Genomic DNA, 17,869 nt, shown 5'->3' on the forward strand with positions numbered 1-17,869 from the left:
GTTAACTCAGTTCCCCATCTGCCAGTGGGTACATCCAAAAGACAAATGTCCCTTTACCATGTTACTTCCTCCTTCCCCATCCACTAAACTCCACTCATAGTTTGGTGTCAGTGAGTAGCATAGTCAGGGTCCTGAGGTGCATGCAGGAAGGCCTGTCTCCAGTTCTTTGGGAAGTGGTGTCAGATCCGGTCCTATCTTGAGATTCCAACACCTAGCCCAGATCAAGTGATTTCATCTTTATTTAATGGCTGGATAGGAGGTTCTCTCAGAGTTCTACTGCTGCCACCTGTGGTTTCAATGAAGAACCCTCCCTGCATTGTACCCTGTCAAGGAGCCACCATTCAGGGCCAGCATTAGACTTACCAGGGCAGAGAACACTTGCTCACACATTGGATGTTTGTCAAAGCCCGAGGCCCACTGCTCAGGACTGAAGCCTGAGCCCCACCAACTGAGGGTCCAGGCAATTGTCCTGCTTGTTACCCCCTAATGCCAGCCCTGCCACCACTGCATCACCTACAGTCACAAAGTTCTTTCTTCTGCATCATCTCTCACCATAAGACTCTCCCAATAACACAAGACCACCAGAAACGGGGACAATAGCCTATCAGACCCTTGAACAAACTCCTGGCAACCAAGGATACATTTCTTTTCCCCTTAGTTCAGTTCCACTACCCAGCTAATTCTGAGTTTGTGTACAGTTATGGTGGCTTCCAAAGTGTTACTGGAAGAATTACAGGTAGAAAGCTTATGCAAACAAAACACTCTCTGTAGCCATATTTCATCTGGTTCACCAACAGATGGGAGCAGAGAGCTTCTTACCCTCCAAAGCTTCTGTCCACTGAATTCTGGGGAACTAGTTTATACAGATGAAGCAGCTCTGTGGCTGTTTTTCCCCCTATTTACCAACAGATGGGAGCAGAGAGCTCCTTACCCCCAAGAGTGTGAAGCCATTTTATTTATTCAATTTTTTCCCCTTTTTGCCTATCAAAGCTCTCAAGATGCAGGGCAACAGCTTAAAAATATTACACACATTTATCAAAACCTTGTTTTAAAAAAAAATGGCAAGAGGCAACCGACTTTATGAAAAGAAATCTCAGCCTTAAGCAAGTTCCAGAGGCCCAGACTAAACTCCACTGTTATGTTAAAATATGTCAATATTTGTAAAGGGGCAGAACTTGTTCATGTCAGCGTATGGCATGACATGTCTTTAATACATGAACTGGGAAAATAAACAGAAGGACAAATCTTTCTACCTTGCACCACAGAAAGAATTTGAAGAGCTAGCTAGAAACTCATCACTATTCAGAACCCGCATCCTGAAAGGAGAGACAGAAGCTTAGTAAAAAGTCCCATTTTCCTCATCTTATTACTACCATTACATGACACTTCCACATGATGAAATAAGAAATTATAGGCATAATATAGCTGGTACATCCATTTCCAGATGCATCACACCTCATTATTCTTAGTGCAGAGGTGGTTTCTGAAACAAATGATATCATGTTAAATATTATCTCCAGCCAGCCAGGCATGCACTTTGTGATCTCTAATCAATGTTGCTGAGTAAAAGCAATTGGAAAATGCTTCTCAAGAATTGCAAGTATTTTGCAGCACAGCCCATTCAGGATGATCATTTCTTAGTATTTCATTTATATTCACTAAGACATATTCATGTAACAAATCAATGACTACTTTGCAGCTAAATTATTATTGAAACAAATTCTCCTGATAAGGGAAGCTACAGTTAATAGGTGTCCTACTTCCTGATAAAAATAAAAATCACTTGTAATAAATGACACTTTGATGCTACAGAAAAATTCAGCAGCTGAAATAATTACCGTTGGAAATAACATGCTAGGTATAAAGCACTGACATGAAGTTTGAATATCATGACTTAGGCCCTTATCCTGCAAGAGGTTCTGTGGAGAGCGCTGTGCCTTCATAGAGTACACTGAGGCCAGGGATCCATCCATCGTTCTTCCGCAGGCATGGACCTGGAAGATCTAACAGTAGAAAAGAATAAACACATGTAATAAACACACTACAGAGAGAAGAGAGTTGTGTCATAGCAATCAAATATTTTGGAAACATGTCTCCAAATTATTCAACAAGCATTTGGTTCTGGAAGATTTTGTGCCCCCTGAAATGTAGCAATTCTGCCAAGTTTCAGGAGAGGTGCAGTTTTTTGAAAATATTGAAAATAATGAAAAAAAAAAAGCCCCTTTTGCTAGATCATTCACGCTTTCAAATCTTTCCCCGTCCATATGCCCAAACTACTACAGCTGCTAGTTACTCCAATAGGCTAGTGTAGTAGAAAGCTATACAATGAATCTAAAGGTCCAAACCATGCTGATGACCCAAGCTGAGGTCAACATGGTTCCACAGATCTTATGCAGGTCCCGTAGGTACCTCAAGTTAGGCACCCTAAGTTAGCGGACACTTGATGATTTTCTCCTTAATGTCTCTGTGCCTCAGTTCACCAGGGTATAGTGAAAATAACTTCATTAATGTCTATGAAGCAGACAGACACTATGATGAGAGCACCATAGAAATGCCCAGAAGGAAATGATTAACTTTGTGTTTGTTTCAGGTTTTGAATGGTGTGCAGTAAACAAGGCTCAGGGCCCACACCTTGGATAAAAGAGGATAAGAAGAAATATTGAGGCAGGAGTCTTGAGCAAAAATTAGTATGTGAACATGTAATTAAAGACTGTCATAATACTGGCATTTCCTAACTTTTGAGTGCTTGACTTTGGGACCTAAACATTATTTTTAATGTAGTTTTTTGGATGTAGCAGATATATATTTATAAACACACACATGGCATGATCATGCTCAGACACCTCAGACTGTGATTCAATCATTCTACAGATAAGTAGGTCAGGCCCCTGAAATTCTCACTGGGTGCTGACATACACAGATGCCCTGAGGTTTGCAGGACTGGGGAAGAGATTTCTAATAGCTTCTTGGTGCCTCTGCAACTTGCCGGCAACACCCTCAGGCTCATATGTAACACTGCTCGCACTTCCTCCATAAGGGGAGATTCTGTTAGATACTACACCAATTAGCTCACCCAGTTAGTGCAGTGTTTCCCAACCGGTTGTCGCACCACACTGGTGTGTCGTCAGGCCCGAGCAAGTGTACCACAGAATTTTTTTGAAAATTCTGAATTGGTCTGAATTGGCTCATAAATATTCATGAGTTCATTTGGAGACTATATGTGGTGTGCCTCAAAATAATTAAAGGTATCAAGGTGTGCCACGGCAGAGAAAAGGTTGGGAACCACTGAGTTAGTGCTTACTGTGGTTTCTGTGGTATTCCGATAGAAAAGGAGCATTTGGCCCTAGATTTTCTCATCCCGCTACTGATTCTGCAGCAGCATTTATCTGGAAATCAGGATTCTCAGAACTGTGCTGACATCATTGATGAAGCAGGTGGACTGCACAAGCAAATGTGCTTTGGCAAGATAAAGTGTTATTTCAGCTGAAGTTGTGGTCCTGCAACAAAATAAGCTACGTTAATTCCAATTTCACTGGGGGCAAAATCAACAAAGTCAAATGGAAAATTATTTTCAATCTTCTTGGAGAATATTACAGATAGTAAAAAAAATATTGATGGCTTCACTCCATTTTTACTTACGCACTGGAATTTTGTCTCAGAAAGGAATTTAGTAAGAGACCTAAGGACTGTGTAAAGGCCTCAGCATTTGGACTCACAAACATTGCTTTATAGTACTGCACTAATGACATGACAGCAACATATGATTAATTAAAGAGAGTATTGTGCGCTGGAGAAAGTCAATATATATTGGCCTGAATCCTCAACTCCAAAGGCTTTGAACCTCAGGCTGAATTCCTAATGGAATTTCTAATGGCGCCTCGTCTTGTTTAATTCACAGGTAACATGGCTTCTGAACTAGCTGATCCTTACTTCCCATCTTTTAAAGGAAGAGAAAAATATCTACATTTGTTAACCTATGTCAGTGATGTGATTATAGCAGTGTTTCCCAACCTTTTTGAGAGAAAGCCCCACTAGATAAAACACGGCTCCCCATCGCACCCCCCGATCCAGCCATAAACACATATAACCCCTATAAACACATATCATGAAAATAATACCACCACTAAATTACATCAGTTAATAATAATAATAATAATAAATAACTCTTACCTGAGTAAGAAGCTAAGCTTTCCCTGGCGCAGCCGACACTGCACTCCGCATGTGGCCCCACCTCTTCCCACTCCTCATGGACTGAGGGTAATGGAGGCGGCAGGCGCCGGTGGGCTGCTCCAGGCCCCCACCAATGCAGGGCTGCTCCACTCCAGCCAGGTGCCCAGACGACTTGGGGGCTAGGGCGGCTGCACCTCTAATTCTGCCAGCACTGGGCTTGGGGGGGGCTGCTCCTCTGCTCTGGCCTGGTGCCGGTGGGGATGGCTGCTCTTCCGCTCCAGCTGCTGCTCCCTCAGGGGGGCTGCTCTTCCGCTTCACTCCAGCCGGTGTGGGGCTCAAGGCTGCTGCGTCCAGCTAGTGTGGGACTCAAGGGGCTAAATGACCTTAATATTACTGAAGTCTCATGGACCACCGGTAATCTTTGGCACCACCCCCATGGGGGTCCTGCACCCCGGGTTGGGAGCCGTTGGATTATAGGACCAGGTTTTCAAAAAACATAGGGGCCCATATGTATACATGCGTACCATGACTGAATACGCAGTTATTGGATTTGTGCTTATGCCTGTGGTATTTGCCTTTAGCAACTAGACATACCATGAGCATATCAGTCTACACATAAACTGGCTATGCAGCCAATGTGCTGCAACTACTGTTTATCATGCTGATCAGAGTCATGTCACTGTTAGCTCATGCTCCCAACACCAGTTTGTTGAATATACATGCTGTCTCTCATCTTATTCTTAGATTGTAATCAAGTTGGAGGCAATACTCTATCTTTTGTGTGATATATACATACAGTGCCTAACACAGTATGACTGGTGTCTTTAGACAGCACCACAGTACAAATAATAAATAATAACAATACATTGCTTGGAAATCCTGCCCATTATATTCTTTTCTCTCATTGTCGTATGCAGCATTTGCCAAAAATTTACAATTAGACACATAAAATTGGATTTATAACTTCAGAGGCGATTTTTGATAGTACATATTGCATATCAGTACTCCAGATCAGTGTAAGCAACTGTATGTTGGTGCAAATTGATGTAAATTGATAAAAGTTATTCTGGAATAAGGTAGGGTATGAATTTAAAGTGGAATAGCTCTTCTTGAACAATTCCATGTGCAAACACTTTTATTCTGGAATTAGAGTGCCTTTGTTGTTTTCACTTAATCCACTTCCACAGGTTAAACTAATTCAGAAAGAGGCACTTAATTCTGGAATAAGAGTGTCCACATATGGAGTTATTCTGGAACAGCTATTCCCAATTCCATGTGTTGACAAGCCCTTATTCAGAAACTGACACTCTCTTACAAACTTGCTATATTCACATCGTTCTGCCCCATCAGGGTGTAAATTAAACAAGCATACAGTGTCACCAATTTACTTACTTTTACCCCATTCATGTCACTACTTAATTTGGGCCAAAGAGTAGTTTGGTTGAGAAGGCAGCGTTTTGGTATCACAAAACAAAATCCTAGCATGGTCAACAGGGGAAAGGCACAAATCTGCTGGAATGTATCCTATAAATCTGGCTCACTATACTTACAAGGGATAATACTGTGGATAAAATACCTGCAGGACAGCAAGGAAACATTAGCAGTTTTGGAAATCATCATGTGCTTAATATGAACATGTAAAAGATTAATTCATCCAGAGGGTATTATATATGATGATGGCTACTTTAACAATCCCTCAGTGAGAGCATGTGGTGAGTTGTCCTGCAAAATAAGTCAGTGTAAAAGACAGTGGGGTCATTCACTCATTGTACCAACAAATATATTTGTAACTTCAGTATGCTTAGTAGATTCCCTGTATTGCTTTCCTGCACTGCTATACACTTAACTTACTCTGCAAATGAAATCAAGGGAACATTTTTTTAACACTGTGAGACTAGTGATATAGAATCATTTTAAAGAAGAGCATGTGAGTAATAGTTTGGGTATCTGGCTGTGGCAGCCATCTGCAAAATCTGCATTCTGTGCTAGAGAGAGAAAATACAGTCTTTTATAATTAGGGTAAATTATACACGCACCTTTAATCTTGGGTGCACATTGCATTCTTTTACTTTGGAAAGACCTCATAGAATTAAAGTTTGCTTGAAGCAGAAATCAAGAGGAAATCACTGCAATCTATTCACACCATTTTCAGAACACCAAACTATGTAAAGCAAGGCTACACTTTATTTTAGTAATTGCTTTTCATCTGAGAATCTATAAATTCTAGAGACAAAATATACCGTATAATACACATTACTAAAGGCTAATCCTGCACCCAGAGAAATAAACTGAATTGGATCATTTACTTCAAGGGGAAACAGCACCACGTCCTATATATACAGATGTTAAGACTTTGTTAACTTTGTGAGCTTTGGACTGCTAGACTGTGGTGCAACCAAGGTAAACTGTGAAAACAAAGGAAATAAACAAATGACTCATTCAACACCCCATCTACACTTATCTGTTCTTCTCCTCAAACACCTCGCTTTTTATAGTCCTCATATCTCTACCTTTCTCTTACACAACCAAATTGCAGCCATATACAACTTTGTTTATTAGTAATAAGTTCATGTGTTTGGCTTATTAATACAGGGGTTTATAATCTGTGCATGTGAATATCATTCCAGGTAATAACTGCAGTATATGAATAATATTCTTATGAGCCACCTGTCTGATGAAATGGGCTTGGGCATGGTGTTTAGTAAAGAGGTAGATCCGGTCTATATATATGGAATTATTTCTTTATCAAAAAGAATAAAAGCTCTGGAATCATTGTATCTTCTCACCTGCAATATTGCAGGCCAATTTCTTAAAAGAAAACAGTACTTCTCACAGGCAAATGCTTTATTTAATGTTCTCAGTATCTTCCCTAACCTGAAAGTTCATCCATCTATAGTACACTTATGACTATAAACAAACAGTCATCCTCTGCATGGCTGAGACGATACTCCTGATAACTTGATGTTTTATGGTTGGTCACTTGCAGCCATATCACCTCAGGTTGTGCCCTTCTTGGGTCTCACAAGCAGAGGTGCTGCACCTTTCTTGGGAAGGAGGCAGTCCAGGAAAACTCACGTGCTGCATGTAATGCTCTTGCTGATTCATTGGGTTAGACTCTTCTCTCTGTAATAGTAATAAATCAACACAGCACTGGGGGGCACTGTACTGTTGGATGTGATGCTGAGTTTAATCATAGAGGATGAGGGTTGGAAGGGGCCTCAGGAGGTCATCTAGTCCAACACCCTGCTTAAAGCAGGACCAACCCCAACTAAATCATCCCAGCCAGGGCTTTGTCAAGCCACACCTTAAAAACCTCTAAGGACAGAGATTCTACCACCTCCCCAGGTAACCCACTCCAGTGCTTCACCACCTTCCTAGTGAAAATGTTTTCCTAATATCCAACCTAGACCTCCCCCACTGCAACTTGAGACCATTGCTCCTAGTTCTGTCATCTACTACCATTGAGAACAGCCTAGTTCCATCCTCCCTGGAACCCCTTCAGGTAGTTAAAGACTACTATCAAATCCCCCCTCATTATTCTCTTCTGCAGACTAAACAAGCCTATTTTCCTCAGCCTCTCCTCCTAAGTCATGTGCTCCAGCCCACTAATCATTTTTATTGCCCTCTGCTGGACTCTCTCCAATTTGTCCATAGCCTTCCTGTAGTGGGGCGCCCAAAATTGGACACAATAGCCCAAATGTGGCCTCACCAGTGCCGAATAGAGGGGAATAATCACTTCCCTCGATCTGCTGGCAGTGCTCCTACTAGTGCAGCCCAATATGCCATTAGCCTTTTTGACAATAAAGGCACGCTGTTGACGCATATCCAGCTTCTTGTCCACTGTAATCCCAGGTCCTTTTCTGCAGAAATGCTGCCTAGCCAGTTGGTCCCCAGTCTGTAGCAGTGCATGGGATTCTTCCATCCTAAGTGCAGGACTATGCACTTGTCCTTTTTGAACCTCATCAGATTTTTTGGCCCAATCCTCCAATTTGTCTAGGTCACTCTGTATCCTATCCCTGCCCTCCAGCATATCTACCACTCCTCCCAATTTAGTGTCTTCTGCAAACTTGTTGAGGGTGCAATCCACCCTATCCTCCAGATCTTTAATGAAGTTGTTGAACAAAACCGGCCCCAGCACCAGTCCTGGGGGCTCTCCACTTGTTAGCTGCTGCCCATTAGACTATCTATTGAGTCTGATGATCTAGCCAGCTTTCTGTCTATCTTAAAGTCCATTCATCCAACCTATACTTCTTTAACTTGATGATAAGAATAATATGGGAGACTGTATCAAAAGCTTTGCTAAAGAGCTTTGCTAAAGTCAAGGTATATCATGTCCACTGCTTTCCCCACATTCCACAGCTGTGGAAAATAAATCAACATGAGCTGCTTTTGTGATCATTAAACATCCTGTTATGCATGCATAGAGGGTGCAGTAGTTTTATGTAGGGGAACAGGCTCACCAGGGGCACTGCTGTTAGTACCCACAAGTTTTTTTCTAGAGAGGAAGGGATTTGCTCAAGGTTCAGTTCAGCTTCCTCCTTGCCAGCTGGCACTTCATCTGTAGTTTTTCTGTTTCTGACAAAATAAAGTAAAAATCATTGTTGCTGCTGACTATGGATGATTATGAGTTCCTCACCACACAAATACAACAGATCCCATGTTTTTTTGGGGGGGGGAGGGGCACAGGCTGTTGTTGAAAAAGTAAGGACGGCAATCTAGGTGACCTGGCCAAATTATGCTTATTTACATTTCCCCTGTAAATGTTCTGGATGCAGTATTCTCCTTCACTTCGCAATTTTACAGCAGCTAAGGATCTGGCTTATTAATGCATTTCAATTTCTCATCTGCCAAATTATTAAAAGACAAATCATAAATGTTTTTTATTATTATTTTTTATATTTCTTGGATAAATAAGTGTTTAAGCTGAACGTAGGGCTAACGCCCTCTATTTGTTGACAATAGGTTTATCAGAAGCAGCAGCAATCCAAACTGTGCAACCTCCTCTTGTCAGCCCTGACCATAAAATAAGAGAGTTTGAATTGTTCTTGGCGTCCCCAGCAATGGTGACAATCACAGTTAGAACCAGTTCTATTCACGGTGGGTTTGGGGCACACTTGGATTTTTTTTCCCTTTTTAAATTAATTTTGGAAGATATTGTAGCCTCAGGCATACCCAAGTGAAGGCAAAAATCACATTGTCTTAAAAATTCAGTGATTATTTGATGCAGCCACAGTCTTCCCAAAGCAACACCCATCTTCCCTTGAGCTTGCTGCAAGAAGTATTACTTCCACAAACACGCTTCTTCACTTTCTATCATCCCAGCCCCTCCTCCAACCTGAAACCCAGAGAGTCGACAAGGGGAAACCCATTACAATATGCAAGTGAGTCAGATGTAGTGTAGACAAGCCTTATCTTATGTTACATTCATCTGTTTATCTTAGAATTTTGTATAGCACCCATCACCAGAATCTCAGCATTCATTCACTATACCTGTATTAAATTAGACCAATGCAATGATCTGGCTTTCATTTTGTCTGTGCAGTTTGCCAAAGAAAGAAATGAGCTTCTAGTGATAGCATTTAAAAGGCATCTCAGTTTCGAGGAGACTGAAATAGCAGTTGACTGTGAGTAAGTCTTCTGAATATCATCAAATCCCCTACCACTGAAAATCAAGGATAGGAATATCCTTGTATGGATAAAAAATTAAGTATTTAAAAAATGGGGGGAATGAACAAATGAATATTCAGTTGGGACAAAATTTTAATACCCAAATGCTCCTGATTTACATTAAAAACCTGGCTCTTCACAGTTCATTACTTCAGTGTGATTCAATTAAATTGCCTATAAAAAAATCCTTTAAACATTTGTAATTAATTAAAAGCTTTGCCAATGTTATTCCTTATTCCCTACACAAATATTAATCTATTGTGATTGTTCTTAAATCTCTGAATAAATACAGGTACCTTTAATCCTGAATATATAACTGAATTTCACATTTTTTTAAAGAATGACTCAACACAATGAAATCCTGCTCCTAATTAAAGTTAACATGATTAAAAATAGAATGAAATGAATACACATTTTAGAATGTGATGATATGCTCTGGATAAACATGCTCATTATAAGTCATACACTACCAGCTGTTCCAGGTTCCAGAAGCCTCTTTTGTCACGTCTTCACTGGAGAGTTAACACTGGCTTTTAACTTGGGTGGTGCTCCTAACATCCCCTCTGTCCACACACAAAAACCTCTGATATGAGTCTAGTGGTGCTTTCAACCCAGACTAACCCAGCCTAAACCCAGGCTAAAGCTCGGGTGCTGCTTTCACTCAGGGGAATACTCCACCCTCTTTACAGCAAGGACGCAGCGTAAACCACTCCAGTGCTTTCCCACAACTCCACCTATGTGCCCAGAAGGACAGATAAGTTCTCCCACAATTCACCGGGAAAGAAACACAGCACAGTTCAGCTTACTGCAGCACAAAGAACAACAGGCTATGCCCCCAGGAGTTTTAGCATCACACGTGGGTAACTGCAGAACCAGTGAGGATGGTAACTTGGGTATGGCTGTGCTCTGTGGCTGCTCCAACTGGGCTAGGCAAACAAAGATAATCAGGCCCCAGTGCCATACACCTGAGTTAACTCAATAGCAAAGACATACCAGTGCCGAGAAATTCAGAACAGGTGACGACTGGTGAATTACTTTTGTAAACCATTCATGTGATGACACAATTATTATAGTGTAATGGTGAAAGATGCTAATGGTTTGCACATGGGAGATCACTGATGTATAAGCACTACTGAAATACTGCACAGAGGAGTTAAAGAAGCCATGAAGTAATCACACCCAGAGAGTCAATGTGTGGTTAAAAACATTCTCAGTTGTGTGAGGTTCCTTTGGCCTAGTCTACAAGGAAAATGTAGGTTGACATAGCTATGATGTGTGAAAAATCCACAACCCTGAGCACGATAGCCGTGCCAACGTAAACCCTGGCACACATGCAGCTAGATCAATGGAAGAATGCTTCCGTCAATCTAGTGCCATCTCTCAGGGAGGTGGAATTCATACAGTGATGGAAAAAACCTCTCTGTTGCTGGAGTCTGAGTCTGCATTACCAGTTTATAGCAGTATAGCTACAGCACTGAAGCTATGCCATTGTAATGCCCTAGTCTAGAGATGGCCTTTGAATTGCAGAGCAGCTGCATAAAAGGAAGCTAAATGCCCTGGCTCGACTTTCCATACTATGTGGTCTCCATGAGCAACTTTGGATTCGGGGTTTCCCACAGGAAAAGTGCAAGGACTGACAGCGGGAAAGGGGCACAGAGTTTGTTAAGCATGGAAACTTTGTGAGGCACTGCTGAGCAACAGCAGCACCCGACCAGACAACAGATCCCTGCAGAGCCCCCTGAATTCCCACTTACACCAGCAGAACCCCCTTTTCCTGCTTCTGTTCTTCAAATTCAAAGGACAGTGTTACTAAGCCCTTCTCCTTCACTGTCTCCCAGACCAATGCCTTGAGCAGCTTCAGAGGTGGGGCTGTGCATTGATGCTGCTGAGATTGTTTGGGGCATCTCTTTGCAGTCAAATTGGCCCTGTAGCATGTGACTACTGCGTCCAGATTTGAACCACACCCATATACAGAGGCAGCATTTGTAGTTAGTTCTGATAGACTCGATACAATATCTGGTCAGCTGTGCAGCCGAGGATACAAGCACAGGGCTGGGTCGCCCCATGTGGGAAAAACCCGTCCAGGGGGGCTTTGGGGGAGCAAATCTACACAAGGATCCTCCAAAGAGTCCCTCCTTCACCAGTCAGTCAGCCAAACTGAAAGCTGTTCTCACTGCACTGCAAGAAACAAGCAGAGCAGAAACAGAGGTGGAGGCTGTGATGTCTGTTGACTCCCAGACAGCAATCCTTGGGGTTCCTTTTGAAGAAACGAGAATGCTATCAATTATCCAATTCATAAGGAGGCTCAGAGAATTGTAAAGTGAGGCAATAAACTGACTTTTCAGTGGATTCCATCACACACAGGAGTGAGGTAGCAGATGATCTAGTGGAAACTCGGGTTGGAATCACAATGGTTGAGGTATTGATGTCCTATCACGGGAAATATTAGCTGAAATAAATGATCAAAAGATGAAAGATCCTCTCATATCAAAGCTTATCAGAAAACGACATCCATTATCACAAGACCATGGATGGGGAACGTTGCAGAAATGAAAATCAATAGAGATGGGACCAAATATATCCACTCGGCAAGATGTGTTGAAAGCAGTCACTTGCCCGTATTGTTGAATGTAGCATTGTAAGGCAAATGAAGCTTTTTAGCTTGAACCCCTTATATCATGCCCTTACAAAGGGCCCTGTACATGTTGCTGAATTCACTCTCAAACTTTATGGCCTAATACGATGATTGCAGGACAAGACAACAGAAGCAGCCACATGAGACTCACTCCCAAACCATATGGATCCCAAGAGATCTGTGGGATTCCAGAGTCACCTATGCATAGGTCCCAGGTGTCCTCCCCTTTAGTGATATACTAACTGTACTATACTATACTAACTGATCTACTAACGGTAGCTCTGGCCTTAAAAATTAAATAATTTTTTAAAAACCCTACACTGATATTTTCCAATATTTTGACAACCTTGTTTACTACTGTACCTTGGTTTTTCTTTTTACCAATGCCAGGTTGCTAATGGAAATAATGTAAGCCTTATGCTTTTTGCTGGTCAGTGCTGAGAGCATGAAAGGACTGTCAATTATCCAAGTTTTCTTAAGACCAGTTTTTAAAAAGAAAATAGCCAATGCTGGAACTGTATTTCCACCCATTATAATGTTATGTTTGCATCCAAATTTGTGGTTCTGTCTTTTTTCCTTTACAAGTCCCATCCATAAACTATTTCACATTTCACTGAAAATGATACAGCAAGGATCAAGATGTCCTAGGGGCTTTCAGAACCCAGTCTTCCAAGACTAGAAGCAGTGATTAAATAACAAATGGAGTTTATGATAAACCAAAGTAACTACCATGGTGAGAAAAATACACAGTTTAAGGCATCTTGTGAAAAGGACATTCAGAGGACAGGAATGAATGGGAAAGGATTGTAGTCACTCAGACACTACCTCAGTATGATATAAAAAGCATAAAAGCTTTTGCTTCCAAGGAATGAATGCCAAACTGGAATACAAATTATCTTTTGAAATTTTAAGGGCTTTTAATTACCTAGGACAAAAGGAGATTTTTTCCCCCCTCTGCATTAACAGCTTCCAGATGTTTTATGGCCATAGCTGTACAGCCATTGATCTAGCCAACAGTCTGATTTGCCACCAAAAAACCACCCTGTTCCAACACGAGAAGTGGACTGAATACTAGAAAGGTTTTCAGGAGACTTTGTTTTAAAGGGGAATTTAACTGATTATAAAAAGGTATCAGGCTAACATCATGGCAAGCCTAAATCCTGTACTGGTGGCAGAACTGACTAGCAGTTAGCGTAGAAGTCAGGACTCTCAGGCTTTATTCCCAAACTTTCCCATTGACTCAGTGTGTGACATTGAGCAAATTATTTTGTCTCTCTATACTCAGTTTACCATTTGTATGATTCATGAATTAGGCTTTCCATGCACTACCCCATCTATACCTCATTTGTGCTATAGCAAAAAAAACAGAAAACTCACATTTACAATGAACAAGAAAATAAGTTAACAATCAATACGTTGCTCACCTGTTCTCTCTGGCAATATGCATAACTGATCTTTTTAAAGTATTAACTTTCCCTTAAAATACGTTAACACATCCTTTTTACGCCAATATCTTTTCTCTCTTGGTTAAACCTGCATATCTCAAGATTCCCCTATGTCACACCAAAACAAAAGGCAGCTGTTGAAGATGAGTTAAAGCAACGCTTTAAAGCTCAAAGAGAAAAAACCAGGGTAGGAGTTGCAGGCTACCATGCCTCCCAGGAAATGGTTAATAAACCCATTTCACTTTCCCACAGTTTGTCTGTGGATCATAATTTTAAGGAACAGTATAATTAAACACAGAACACAGGAATCTTCTGTCACCAGCTTTGAAACACTGTAATGTATCATACCAGAATGATCAAGGAGTAAAATCTTAATTCTGAGCTGTATAATTCAACAAAATAAGGGTTAGTGATTCTGTTACTGTACATTTCACTTACCATTAGTAATTACTGTTAAAATATGGAATTTTTATTTATTTTGGTCATTCTATATATATATATGACATATCCCATATGACACAAAAATATCTGATCTATAGACATTGGGTAAAATTTCAAAAGTATCTAAGTGACTTACGAGTAGAGCTCTGCAAATAATGATTTTTTTGTTTTGTTTGTTTGTTCACTGGCAATCCAAAAAAATGTTTTGGGTTTAACTAACAACAACATTTTTTTTTTTAATTTTAGCAAATCAGAATGTCAAAAATACTTCATTTAGATTTTGAGTCAGAATGGTTAATTTAGATTTTTCCTCATATAAAATGTTTACAAAAATCAATACATTCTTGCAAAACTGCATGTTCCGATGGAAAACTGGTCTGTCAGAAATTACTGTACCAGCTGTAAGTAACAGTGTGATTTCATATAAAAAAACCCGAAACCCTGTCTACATTTCAAATCTCTTATAAGGATCCACTTCTGCTCTCTCCTGTTTCCATCTAGTCCCCCTCCTACTGTGTAGCGAGGCAGTGTGGAAGCGGGAGGAATCACACTTCATGCCCAGGTGGGCGGAGCCAGACCAACCGCGCCCCTCCCAAAGCAGCATAGGAAATATAAAAGGCAGGGCCTCCAGGTCAATTGGAAGCGAGTCAGCAAGGGAGACTGATGCAACCTGCTCACTCCAGGCTGCTGACTTTGCCACCGAGTCCCGGGACTCCCTGCCTGCCAGGGAGCCTGTGCCTGCAGGAGAACCACGAGAATTGCTGCTGGCCACCTACCTCAAGGAGACTGAGGATGCCCTTTGGAACGAGGTATATCCCAAGGGGAGAGTGGGAAATAGCCCAGGGGAAGCAGACGCCAGTTGGACTACCGGAGACATGGTCAGCACATTGCGACTGGATTCCCTGCTGACTCAGCAGCTGGATTCATTGCAGCTGGATTCTCCGCTGACCTATTTTCAGGGCCCGGGACTGGGACACAGTGGAGTCAGGTGGGCCCGCATTGCCCTACCATCCCACCCCTGGGGTGGCAGCTCCCCCTTGAGCTCCTATATTGCTTTGGTGCTTGGCCCTCTACCTGAGCCCCGAGACAGCTCTTTGCTCTGCCCCTGCCTAAGGGCCCAAAGCTATAGACGGCTGTTCGCTCTCTTGCCCTACCCTGCTTGGGTCTGGGCTACAGACTGCTGGTTGACCCTGCCCCTGCCAAAGGGCCCAGAGCCTATAGACTGCTACTTGGTGGTGCACAGGGGCCTTGATGAGCATCCTAAAGCTCTGGGGGAAGTCCTGATGATCCAGCTATGACTTCCAGGTGCTGAGCCTTGGTGTTCTTTGAGCATTAACCTTAATTTGGAATTTCTGTTGTTCTAATATTTTATTTTAATCATCATTCTTCTAGAGATGACGCTTTAGAAAGGAAGCAGTGTGATCCATGGATAGGGCACTGGACTGGGAGTCGGGAGGCCTGTGTTCCCTTTCCTGCTCTACTACTGAACTGGTATGTAACTTGGGCAAGTCACTTCACCTCTGTTTCTCTTCCACCATTTCTTTGTCTTTTCTCTTTAGATTTTAGGACCTTTGGAGCAGAAAGTGGCTCTTAGTGTACATTTATATAATGGGATCCAAATCTCACTACTGTAATAAAGACAATACAAAATAATAGTTCTTGAAAAATTACATGGATTCAAAAACATTGATATGCTATTGCAATCTTCACCTCACCTGAAAGCTTTTTTGGTTTAGTAATAGCTTAACTAAATTATACAATGGTAAAGGGGCACCTACTCTAGTTGGCAAAATATGGGACTTGAAAGAAGTTTTGGAAATTGTAGAAGCAGTGAAGTACTTTAGTAGCAGTGAGCTTTTTAACACCTTGGATCAGAGAATCTGGCCTTAAAGTTTGTAAAAATAGAACATTATTCTCAAAAAGGCTGGGAACATCTTCCAGTATGTCACTGAGTTCATCTCCTGACACTAGTTCAAATTGTCCACAACACTAAATCTATACTGAATATGCCTTTTGATAGTCTGTAGCCACATCCTTTTCAGCTGTGATCTTATCAATTCTCACAATAAAAAGCAGGTGCAAACCTTGAAAGGGTTTCACTTCAAAGATTATTCCGAATGAGCTCAGAGCAAGTCTTATTATTATTTATTTTTATTTTCATAGGACCTAGGGGTCATAGTCATAGACCAGAGCCACATTGTGCTAAGTGCTGTACAAATGCAAACAGATAGTCCCTGCCCCAAGGGGCTTAAATTACTGGCTTCTGACAGTACTGTGTGTGCACAAACGGGCACACCATTGCTGCCACTAATGGAATTGCAATGGGTTATCAGTAGAGTGAAATTTGAGAGAAAAATGGCTGGTGAAGAGAAGGTGCATGGGAAATAAGAACAGCCAATATAAGTTGACCCAACAAACAGAAGCCTTGTATAAAGACTGGTCCTACCTCACTGTGCTCAGCTGCTGAATTTAGGATTGGCTCTGCAGGGAACAATACAGGTAAATTAGTATTTGAAAATGAACCACAAAAGAAAATTTGATCTTTTTACCAGAAAAAAATAGACACCATTGACAATAGAAAATCAATGCTCAGCTACTAGAAAACATTTGGAGTCCATCATGAATTTGAAAACAAGTGGGTTGAAATTTTCTAGATGTTGATAAAAGTAAAAGGGGGACTTTGTTTGCTAATTTCTTTTCCTGCTTTTCATTCAGTCTTAAAAATATTACTTTTGTTCAAACTTTTGAGGAAAACAAGTGGCACTTGTTTCCCCAGACAACCCACGTGTATGTGTATATAAAAACCCTGCTAGCAAACCAAGTCATGAGGGAAGCTATTGGCTATTACTGGTTTTTAGAGGGTTTTTTTAATTTCAGAGGAAAGGGAACAGATTGAGGCTGCCCAAAGGCCACACAGACATCAAGCACAGTACAAACACTACTAGATTTACTTTTTCCAAGATTTTAGTAACAAACTAGCAAAGAGGAGACAGAAGTTTGGCAAAGTTAATTCCCTGGTAAGCTGTGGCACAAAATATGCGTTGTTGTATCTAGCCAAACAGTATGTCTTCTGGAACAATGAAATCATTATCCTCAGTTTCCCAGAAGAAAGTGAAGATTTTAGTAAATCTGCAGGCCATACATTTAAAATTTGTTCTAAAGGAACCTTCTAAAAATGCTTCCAACTAATTGAGGCACATGCTCGTCTCTACCTTCCAATGGCCTCGATTCAGCTCTGTCCCCCTCCCAGAAAAACATTTCAGTACCTGCTTGACTTTAGGAACATACTTAAAACCCATTCATTTAAGCATATTCTTACTGCTTTGCTGAATTGGGGCCTATTGGACTAGATAATAAATTATTAACTGGCTTGTACAATGCCAATTGTTTCATTTCCCAAACAGTGGACTCCTATGCCACTGCATGGAGACCCATCAAAGTCATAAGGATCTGCTCAAACAGAGCTGATTACAGGATTGGGACCTTAGATCGTAAACCCTTCAGGACAGGA

General features: G+C 41.3%; 1 long non-coding RNA gene across 3 annotated transcripts in view; it reads right to left on the bottom strand.

Moving 5' to 3' along the window:
• Positions 1–6,347: 6,347 nt before the first annotated feature.
• Positions 6,348–17,869, bottom strand: part of LOC137141452 (uncharacterized) — a 53,030-nt gene continuing 41,508 nt past the window's right edge. For 2 of the 3 annotated variants that reach the window (XR_010916641.1, XR_010916640.1), the window contains 2 exons: positions 8,631–8,745; positions 6,348–7,293 (listed from right to left, as the gene is read on the bottom strand). This is a non-coding gene — a long non-coding RNA (uncharacterized lncRNA). Of the gene's footprint in view, positions 7,294–8,630; positions 8,746–10,307; positions 10,521–17,869 lie in introns of those variants that run through there. The other variant, XR_010916642.1, reaches the window with a different exon arrangement.

The sequence above is a fragment of the Emydura macquarii genome, unplaced genomic scaffold (genome assembly GCF_026122565.2).
Source record: "Emydura macquarii macquarii isolate MOO-44397 ecotype Brisbane River unplaced genomic scaffold, CSIRO-AGI_Emac_v2 contig_3062, whole genome shotgun sequence".
Taxonomy (NCBI): Eukaryota; Metazoa; Chordata; order Testudines; family Chelidae; genus Emydura; species Emydura macquarii.